This window comes from Octodon degus, unplaced genomic scaffold, assembly GCF_000260255.1.
Source record: "Octodon degus isolate 3935 unplaced genomic scaffold, OctDeg1.0 scaffold00084, whole genome shotgun sequence".
NCBI classification, from domain to species: Eukaryota; Metazoa; Chordata; class Mammalia; order Rodentia; family Octodontidae; genus Octodon; species Octodon degus.
This window is the reverse complement of record NW_004524660.1, coordinates 7,909,574-7,920,505: the sequence shown is the minus strand read 5'-3', so window position 1 is coordinate 7,920,505 and position 10,932 is coordinate 7,909,574.

Sequence of the window (10,932 nt, the reverse complement as noted above, 5' to 3'; positions counted from 1 at the left end):
GGGGACTGGATTCTGTTTAAGAGAGGAAAAAGCCACAGTGAGCAGCTTGTTGGTTTTGAGTCCAGGACAAGCTGACCGCCTGTCCTGAGTCAGTATGAGTCTGGGGATCCGGCAGCCACCCTGCCCCTAAGGGTGGGGGGTTCAGCTGGGGTGCTGAAAGAGGAGAAGGATGAAAAAGAACGAAGAGGAAGAAAGAAAGAGCGAAGGAAAGCATACAGATTTTGAGACAGCAGTTGAGATGATCGCCTTTGGCCTAAAGGGTCAGGACCCCGCAACGTGTGCGTGGACGGAGGGGCTCCCTCAGGTGTCAGCCTCGGATCAGCCCCCCTCACCTCCATCACCAGTGTGGGTGGGGTTAACGCCAGACCCGGACAGGTCTGTTCTTGTTTGCCTTAGGGATGAGCAAGTTTTAGCTGCATCTGACCCAGGGATAGGATATTTTTACTGAGGAGTTTTTTTGGTGGGGATTTTGACTGTACCCCTGAAACCTTTTTATTTCTGGTTAGATGAAACAGGAGCCTCATAGCTTTGGTGTTTTTATATGGAAAGAGTGTTTATCTAGGGACTTAGAGAACGTTGGCACCTGCTTGAAAAAGGAGATTAAACCTACAGCAGTTTGCAGAGTAAGAGAGAGAAAATCCTGCAACAGGAGGAAAAAACCTTGAAGGAAAAGAAAAGCTTTTGGCTGAACTTAACACAACTCACTCCCTCAGTTTACCGCCTAGTGGCTCGCAGCACACTGAGCCTGCGCAGGCTGCGAGGAGTTCCCAAGCAGGCTGGCTCACAGGAGGGTTCTTGACTCTTACCACAGAAACATAATTTCAGGACAAATCAGTAAGAGGCACAGACAGATTTTAATATGCAGAGTTAAAGGAATGTGCACAGAGTGAACAGCAGGTGGCCTTCGGGAGGGAGAAGCCGGGCTCTGGTTTTGGGAACACGCATGCTGTCTTGGAGATATCTTTAAGATGAATAGTCTAGGATGTTTCACCCAATAACATTTTTGAGATCTTTTAATTGTTTTATTTTAAGAGTAGGTGATGAAAATGTATCTTATAAGTTAATTAATTAATTGATTTGTGGTCATTTTAGATGATTTGAGAGGGAAGGCCTAGAAAGAAGAAGAAGACAGATCAAGAGGCCTAGAGCGCCTCAACAAGTCTACGTAGGAGGAATGAGCCTACAAAACAAAGATCTAGTTACCATCGGGAAACAGCATTAGTTCCTAAAGTTGTAGATATCCTAAAAATACAACTTTAGAATTAAAAATGTCCTGTGTTTTTGTTTTCTGCTTATGTTTTGTTTTTCTTTCCTAACTCAATTTAAGTGAATCTCAAATTTTTTTGTGGTTATCTTTGGCCTGGTAATTCATGTCAAAAAAAAGTAAATATAAAGCCAAAATCTGGGTACAACAAATGTCACTTATAATTTGGTGTACAAAATGATAAAGTTTTTGTACAAGAAATTGAACAGATGGGTAAATATTCCATTTGTTTGCTGTTTTTGTCCTTGGCTATTAATTGGGAAAAGAAAGTACAGCTCAGAGGTACACTGGATTTTAGGTAGAAATATGTGCCTTGAAGGAGTTTGGTTATAAACTGCTTCACGCAGATTTAAAAAGCAGCGAGCATATATTATTGTTACTCTATAATTACAAATTTGTCCAATGTAATTCATAATTTTTGTTGATTTCTTAAAGCTTTTTAAAGTCATGAAAAAATATCATTTATGGTATCTTTATTCTTAATTCAATCAATGGATATTAAAAACTGCCTCAGAACTCCAGCTTATAAAAGTATGTATTCTTTCACTTTCTTGCATTAAATGAAAACAATTACATAGTGTATCTGAGCAAATGCATATTTCCTCAGTGTAGCAGTGAACGTGCTTCCCTTATTCCTAATACTGACAAAAAAAATGTAAAGGAAGAAAAAAAGGAATTGGAATTTTAACAGAAAGTAATACTGACTCATGTTTGAAATCTTAGAATACTGAGTTTATGTGTCCCTGTAGAAAGCTTGTACCATAAACTGAACACCTGTCCCACAGGCCGGGCAGGCCCCACCCCCGGGGCACGCTGAGCCTGAGACTGAGTCTGGGCGTGGTGGCACACGCCTGTGATCCCAGCGCTGGGGAGGCTGAACACAGGAGGATCACTGTGAGTCCAAGCTGCCTAGTGAGACCCTGTACTAAATATATAAAATTAAAGAAGAAAAGAAAGCTTCTTGTAACAGGGACTTCTAGGCTATTTTTGCTAAAAGGAACGACTCTTTGTGTCTGCAGAAGTCCAGTGAGTAAGCGAGAGAAGGGGTAAAGCTTGCTATTTCTGCCATCCTGCTGCAACTGATACAGGGGAAAGAATAGAACTCCCAGCCTGCCAGGTGGCAGATACGCCCAGGTTGTGTTCCCCAAGACTGAAGACTGAATTGTAACGAATAATGGAAGTTAAGATTAGCAAGCTTTCATTCAGAAAAATAGCTTCTGAGAGATGGGAGGAGACCCAGAAGTGGATTTCCATGGACCCCATTTCACAGAGGAAGTTTGATAGAGCAAATCACGAGGTAGGTATAAACCATGGGTGGGTGCACAGTAGGACAAAACTACGATGAACTGGTAAGATTGCAAGCATGACCACCGAGGTGATACTGACACAGTGGGGACGATGGCCAGGTAGCGAGTGCACATGACAAGGACACGGGCCTTTAGGGAAGGGATGGCGCTGCAGGTCCTGGTGTCTCACCTGAGTGACTAATGTCTAGCCCGACTTCAGTGGGCCAGGGGATACCGATGATAGCGCCTACCCATGGGGTGCCATGTAGGCCTGGTCGTTCCATCTTAACCTGGGGGCCTGGCCTTCATCAGAAGTGCCTGCAGCCACAGTTGGGGTGTGTTCTCATCCTCTGCGCTGACTTCCTTGAGGGCCCAGCCCTGTCCGACAGGCTGTATTTCCGCCTAGCTTAGCTGCCCGTAGTCCAGCTATCTCACCGCTATCTCACTCTTGGGGTGAGATTCCTGTTCTGCTCCCTGCATGGCCATTGCATGATCTAGGGAGTGTTCACACAGAAACAGTGACGAAAAGCTAGTGCCCACTAAGCGCACTGCATTCTCCTCCTTGCATTTCATATGCTTCCTTTGCTACCTTGATGTTTTGGGTGAGATTCCTGCTTAACTCTGAGCCTGCACATGCTAGCCATTTAAGGAGTATGTTTTTAAAACTGATGACACAAAGGTGATTAGCCCTGAACCTGCCTAGTTCTCTCTCCCTATGTCAACGCGAAAGACACTATGAATAATTGATAGTTTGTTTAGCTTCAAGATTTATAGGAACATCATAATCAGCTACCATCTGTTTCATTTTGTTTTGTCTTGGGTTTTGAGACAGGCTCTTACCATGTAGTCCCAAGTGGCCTTGAGCCCTCTTACGTAGACCAGGCTGGCCTCTCACTCATGGTATCTTCCTGCCTCAGGCTCGAAATGCTGGAGCTACAGGCATGTGTTACCACACCTGGAAGCAACTACCACTTTAAAAATATCCTCTTCCAGGAGCTGGGGAGATAGCTCAGCAGTCTAAGTGCAAGGACCTGGGTCCAGTCCCCAGTACCGCATTCTGTGCTGGCCCCGTGTGCAGCGGCCACTGAAACCAGGCACGGTGGCCCACGCCTGTAATCTGAGGCTGAGACGGGAAGATCGCTATGAGTCTGAGCTGCGTAGAGAGACCCTGTGCTACATAAATAAATAAATAAGTAAATAAATAAATAAATAAAATAAAATAGCCTCTCTCAGATCACGAGAGCGGACCTAGAAGTCTCTAGTCACTGTGATAAACAGGAAAATTGAGCCAAGGCTTGTCCTACCTGCACTTTATCCTGACCCTTGTTCTCTGTGAGCCAGTCCTCCACAGCAGTCCCCTCAGGTTCCAGGAACAGTGAGCTTGCCCGTGGCAGGCTGGTCAGGCCGACAGAGCCACGTCCGAGATAGCGATCAGCAAGACGACAGTTTGACCAGGACTGCTGCCCTCACATACCTCTTAAGCCCCTCTTACCCTTCCCCTACAAAAGTACACAACTCTAGCCAGCACCTCAAAGATGACCTAAACGCAGGACCTTTAGAAAGTGAAATGCAAGGTGGAATTGGTAGTGATCATAAACTGCCGTGAGATTTCTCTGAAGTCGCTGTGACCGTCAGGTTGGAGAGCGGAGCAGCTTCCTCTGTCTTCTCCCTTCCGTTGAAGCTGACTTGAAAGTACTTACAGGGCCACGTTATGGTCTCTTTGAGGTTTAAATGCAGAAAGACATGAGAATGTAATATTTTCATATTTGTAAAAGACATGAGAAGTGTTATTGAGAGAATTCATGATTACATGTTTGAATATTATGAAGTAATATTTGACTATATATAGAAATTTGCTCACTATGTTTACAAGTATTCTTACAGCCTTCATTGAAAATCATTCCTTTGGGGCTGGGAGACAGCTTGGTGATCTACGTACCTGCCTGGCAAGTACAAGGACTCTGGTTCAATCCCTGGTACCACATGTGGTGCCAGCCCCTGAACCTTGGGTGCACCATGCTGGCCACCAAGACTGGGCATGGTGGTGCACACCTGAAATCCCAGCACTGGGGAGGCTGAGGCAGGAGGATCACTATGAGTCCATGCTGTGTAGTGAGACCCTGTTCCAAATAAATAAATAATTTTAAAAAACCATTAACATTCAAATCTCAAATAGTACGAAATAGCTAGATATTAAGTGTTGTGTTGCATGAACAACCCTTGAATTTCAGTAACTTAATGCACATATATTTATTTTTCTTATTTCTACCTCTATTATTTATTTGGGACAGCTCTGTTTCATTGTGATTTTCCTGGACTTGACTTCAGGCTGTGGAAGGGCGTGAGGGTGATCTAGTTTTCTTTCATCAGTCTCTGCTCAAGGCATGTTCTTTTGTGGTGCACCAAAGCAACACAAGGGACCAGCCTAAAAGATAAGTATTTAGCCTAGAAAAACGTATTTAAAGGAGTTACTCTTCTTATTGTGCAAGAACATAGATAAGCCCAGTATCACTCCAATGGGAAGAAATGTAGGAGGAAGTACAGCCACCTGCCAAAAGATATGGGTGCACAATTCTTCACCACTGAGGAAAATTCTGAGATAAGGATTCAAACCGAAATTTTTAAAAAGGCAAATAAAATCCAGAATCACACTCAGCTGACATCATGCAGTTCAGGCAAGCATAGTACCGTGATTCAGCATATTACACGTGTGTGATTTCAACCATCGTGATTTTAAGACTGTAAAGTTTCCTTTTGCAGAAATTTATTATCCAACTTTAGTGACGGTATCTGCTAGGTTCACAGGAAACAGGGGGCTTCAACGCAGACACATGGGGAACACTGCTTGCACATACTGGGCGTCCTTTCCTCCTTACGGCAGCAACATGTCGCACCCTGAAGAAGTCCCCAGGGACCACGGCTCCCACGCTGCCATGGCGCAGCTGACCTCACCTGTCAGCTTCAGGGACGCTGGCACGTGGCTTGTGTGGAGCACTCAGGAGCTGAGCTGCTCTGCCCCATGTGGCTCTGTAGGTGGATTCATTAATGAAGCTCAAGAATTAAAAGCCACTGGCATTCAAACACTATAGGTGTGTGAATTCAACACAACAATCCCACACAGTCCAGCAGTCCACAACAGTAGTCAGTTATCCGCAGAAGTTGTTGACTTGAACCTTTCACAGCTCAGCATATTAATATGGCTTTACTTTATATACCTCGTTTTTATACTTTTCTGCTGGATGGTTAAGACCAAGATAAAGCAAGACCTGTATAGCAAGAAATGTAACTTTTGTATCTGAAAAGGTCAGTCAAGTCCCCTCAGGATTTATCCTGTAACCCTGTACCGCAGGTTGCAGATCCTTCATCAGTGTCAGCCATATGGATGAGTCATGGCCATTGCTTGACCAATTTGCTCTCTGTGAAAGCCTGAGAGAATGTTTTCTCTGCATGTGACTCTTGTTAGGCACACTCTACGTCATTGATCACGATGCTTTGTGGCCCCATAATCTCCTTGATCAGAAAATTTGGGACACAACTGAGTGACATATGTTACAGTATAGGTTCTCCTATGTCCTGAGTCCTCAGTGACCTTGAAAGACTAGGGCCAAAATGGTGGCTGTCCTTGCAGCACTTCCTTTTCTCTAATTTTTGGTCTGCAAACTTAGGTTGTTAATCCTCAAGAAGAGAAGCTTATTATTACCCTACAATATAGGCAGTTGAGCTTAACTTCACTATCTATCTGAATATCAAATATCTGAGTCATAACATGGAACAGGTATTTTCCTATAGTATTTAGATGCCAATGGAATACCCTTTTCTGACAGGACTAAACAAAATAAGGGGATATAAAGGAAGGACCATTTTGTATCTGTATCTAAAGAATAGTTAGGATAGATATACAACTACTTTCACTTAATTCAATGAGAAGAAAGATTTGTACTAATAGTGTTTGGACAGGATATTCTGTCTGCATCTTGTACTATGGATAACCACTAAGAAGATAACAATGTACAATGTATTAATTATTGAAACTGTCCTATTAATCAGTTTTGAAACTGTCTCATTGCTATTTGTTTCTCAATATAATTTAAAAAAAAAAAGAATTAAAAGTCAGGCCTGAGACCAAATCCCATTGTTGCAAACAGGCACTGGTGTCATGGAAGTGCCAGGAAGAGCGCTTACGGGTTGCTCCGGTGGTGACCGGTCAGACACTGCACGTGAACAGCTGTGCCCTACATGGGAAAAACATCTGAGAAGGAAGCCAAGATGCAGAAAGCAAGGTCAGGAGAGCAGAGAGCGTCTTGGGGTTTGACATGGCTCCTCACTCCAGTTTAAAGCCATCTGTAGCCATTTCTCATTTACACAGTTAAGCCATTTTCTTCATGCTGGGTCACACTGTATTGAAATCCAAAGTGTTTAGCTTAATATTTACTGCTTCTTTTGTTCTGTAATTTTTTTCCTAAAACTTTTTCTCTTGAGTCACTTGTCATATCACCTTATCTAGCACGTCGGTGTTCCTTCATGTCTCAAGGGTCATCTATAATTCTTACTGTATCTTGTACTTGTGACTAAATCGACTTATTGTACTTCCTGAAAGTTCAGCATTGTTAAATAAAATGTGCTAAGGTTTTTAGACAGGGTCTCGTTATGTAATTCTGTCTGGCCTTGCACTCACTAGCCCAGGTTGGTCTCCAGCTCACAGTGATCCTCCTGCCTCAGCCTCCCCAGTTAGAATGTGTTTCGTAATCAGCACCTTCATTTCCTAAGTTCCAGGTGTCCAGGAAAACCTGCAGATAACTTCTTTCATGTCGCAGACTCTGCAGCATCTCTTATTGCAGCATTGCATTTTGCCTCAGTCTCCCAAAATTTGGGAGATTTGATGTGCTCTTTACAAACATATTCCTCCAAACCATGTAGCACTGCCTACTGCCGTGCTTTATAGTGTCAGTTTTTGAGAGCCTGGTTAGCTACCGCATGAAGTTGCTTTTAAACCATTGTAGACGGACCACTGGTTCTTTCCCTGCTGATGTGAATTCTTTTTGGACTCAGGACAGTCCTACACTGAAGCCTCGCCTCTGTGACCGTGTCGCTAATGCAGCTTATGCAGTCCACCTTCCGTGTCCGTGGGTTCTGTGCCTGTGGTTTAAGCTACTGGACACTGAAAGTACTTAAAAAGCTCTAGAAAACTCTGTCTATATTGAATATGTACTTTTTTGGGAATGTATGCTTCTTTTCTCCCTAAACAGTAGAGTGTGACAAACGTCTATGTAGTGCTTACATAGTGTCCGTTATTTAAAGCAGTGTACAGCTGACTTAGAGCAGAAGGAGATGCGCGTAGCTCACCTGTCAGTGCTGCGCTGTCTTACACAAGGGAGTGGAGTGTGTGCAGATCCCAGCACTCTCTCGTGGTTCCAGAGCCCGCCAACTTCAGGACACGTGTACGCATATCGACAGGCTGTCCTAAGCTCTTCATAGGCCAAGGCCCTCACTGTTTCGGGGAAGACTCCCCTTTCCCCAGATAGTGGCATTGTGTGTGAGGCACAAGCGTGCCTTCTGGTGATTCTGCGTGCGTGGAGCTCTCTGTCAAAGGTCAGAATCTCATTGTTCAGCCTTTCAGCCGCACGTGTGATAACTGGGCGAGTGAGTGTGTGAGCCACAGAGTGTGAGCAGCCGAGGGAGCGCTGCGGGGCTTGCAGCATTTCTGTTCTTTTATTCATTTGGTCGAATTCTACTTTTCTTCTTTTACACATTCTGTCAAGTTTTCTTGATTTCTTGAGGAAAAAATAATCTTGTTATCTGCTGTCTTTCTTCTCTGATTTAATTCTACCAGCGATGTAATATTACTTCTGATCATACTGGTTATCCACCTTGAAGTTATGAGGTTTTTCACATCAGCTCTAAAACCCTTGATGGATTCATTTTTATTTTAAAGTCAACGTATTAAAGTGGTACATACAATATGAAGATTGTATATATTTTTGATGTATTGGTTATGGTGAAAACGTTTAAGCCATTTTCTTCTGAAGCTTGGGGAATCTCTGGGCTGTTTTCTGTGGCGTCAGTACTGGTTTATATTCCAACACACCAGCATGGAATGCATCCCATGTCTCTATCCTTGTCAGCAGTTATTTTTCTCTCTTTGGTAATCGCCTTTATTACTGTTACCAAGGTGACATTTCATTGCGGTTTTGATTTTGATTCCCCTGATGAACAAACACTTTAATGTTTTCCTCACTGGCCGCTTACGTGGCACCTTCTTCTGTCCTCCTGCAGGCCCCCTTTGTGCATACCTTTCCCCTGCGCCCTGCTGTCTCCAGATGACAGCGGTCATCGTGCCAGCAGGACCCAGCCGTGCGCACGGACTCCTGTGTCTCCTCTGCAGGCCGCTCCTTGGAGGGCCGCCTCACCTTCAAGCATGGAAGCACCCCTGGCTCAGCAGTCCGGGTATCTCCACCTTAACGTGTGCAAGCGAAGCCTGCCACGCTTTTCTTGCACGCACCCTTCACCACTTCATCGTGGAGCTTACTGAAGGCCTCTGGTTCTCACCTTGCCAATCCGCCCATTCACCAGCAACTCTCCCTGTGCGCTCACATAAACTCAGCGCGGGCTGTTACATTTGCCCAAGACGTCTCCCAGTTTCGCAGCACATTTTTCCTCTGCCAGCATCGCACCTGGGCCATGATGTGTTGTCACAGGGCTGAAAGAACCATAAAACCTGCCTCGTATTTCCGTTGGTCTACTCTCTCCATCTCTTTACTATTATTTACAAAACTAGTCATACAGTTTAAATAAAATTCCAAACCATCCTATTTAAAACTCTTACATTTTCATTCTATTTATAATAAATTCCTAGTTGTAGTATCTTGGAAAACCGTATTTGTCAGGCACGACAAAGCAGTGCCCTCCACTCCTTCTGCATCGCTTCGGGCTACAGGGCTTGTCGTCCTGTCCCCAGCCTCCTATGGTGGTTTCCATAGAGGGTCACCTTCCTTCTGCAGAGGAGGAGCAGGATGCAGGTAGCGCGTCCCCGGCCAGCCCCGCGGCCTCCTGCTGCGAACGCTCCCAGAGGGCGGCGGCGGGCAGGCCTTTCGGGACAGCTAAGGCCCGGCGGTGGGCACCTCTGGGCTGCCTCCACGCTTCCTGCGCCCGTCACCTCCTCAGCTTGACTGCGGAGCGTGAACAACTTCTGCCCTTTCGGTGCCATCGTTCGGCCGGCCGTTCTGTCCGCTCGCCGGCCGTGCAGGAGGAGGAGCAGCAGTTTCAACCTGGGTCCTGAGCAGGCGTGCAGAAGAAGGCATTTTTCTCTGAAGCAAAAAACAATCAAAGTTGCAGAATTCCCCTTCACCAAGCTGCTTACACCAGCGGTGAACTCCTTCCACAGCTATATTCCTAGTCGCTCAAGGCAGCGCTCTTCAAGTTAGAAAGTGACGCCACAACGGGTTATGTGTAATCAATCTGCTACCCATTTCCCCCAGTCTTATGGATTTGTAGTATGGTCTCATTATCAGTTTCTTCCCTTTAACATTTAATCTATCAAACTGAGGGAGCCAATAGCTGAGGAAAACGCTGGGGAAAGAAGAAAGGACCTGTCCTGGAGCCAGATTTCTGGGACGAGGCTCATTTCCTGAGTTAAATATTACCCCAGAAGCAGATCATCCATCGCTGAGAAAACTGAGAACAGTAACCCAGAAGTAAGAAAGACTTACGCACAGTAAGTCCCCCAGCATGCGCTATAGTCTCCTGCAAGCCTTGGCCAACCCCAACCCTAATTATCCCCTCACTGACTGCACAGACCCGACCCTCACCCCCTTCCACTTTGGCATCTAAGACAGCTTCTTCAAGGCCTCCGAAGAGCCAAAGATCACTGTCAAGTGAGGGGTGGAGCTAAGCCTCTCACTACAAGACTCAGGCATGAGAACAACCCGACGTCACAACCCAGTCCTAAAGTTGAAAATCATTAACAGGAACCGCGGGGCCCTGAGCTCTTTTTCTTGGCACAGACCCAGCCTGTGGGATGTATCTAATTTTTCTCTTTCAAAGATATCTTTGATCCTGGTACAACTTTCTGGTATCCTGCTTAATATTTTGGGTAAGATATCAAGAACTAGGAAGGTTCCCTAGATCTGATTCTGCCTGCAAAACTACTGTTTTGGTTTCTTTTCTGAAAGGAGAAAAATGTATTTGTGTGGAACTTACCACAATTCTTTTTTTTTTATTTTTGACATCAGTTATTTTTATTTTAAAGAAAAAATAAAAACAATGGTACAAAATCTCAAAACTAGATTTTAGGAGAGTAATAATGGTTAGTACATTGTGTATTGTTACTGCCAAAGTAGTTTCTCATATTACAAGATATAGGCAAGAAATAATAAATAAACAACA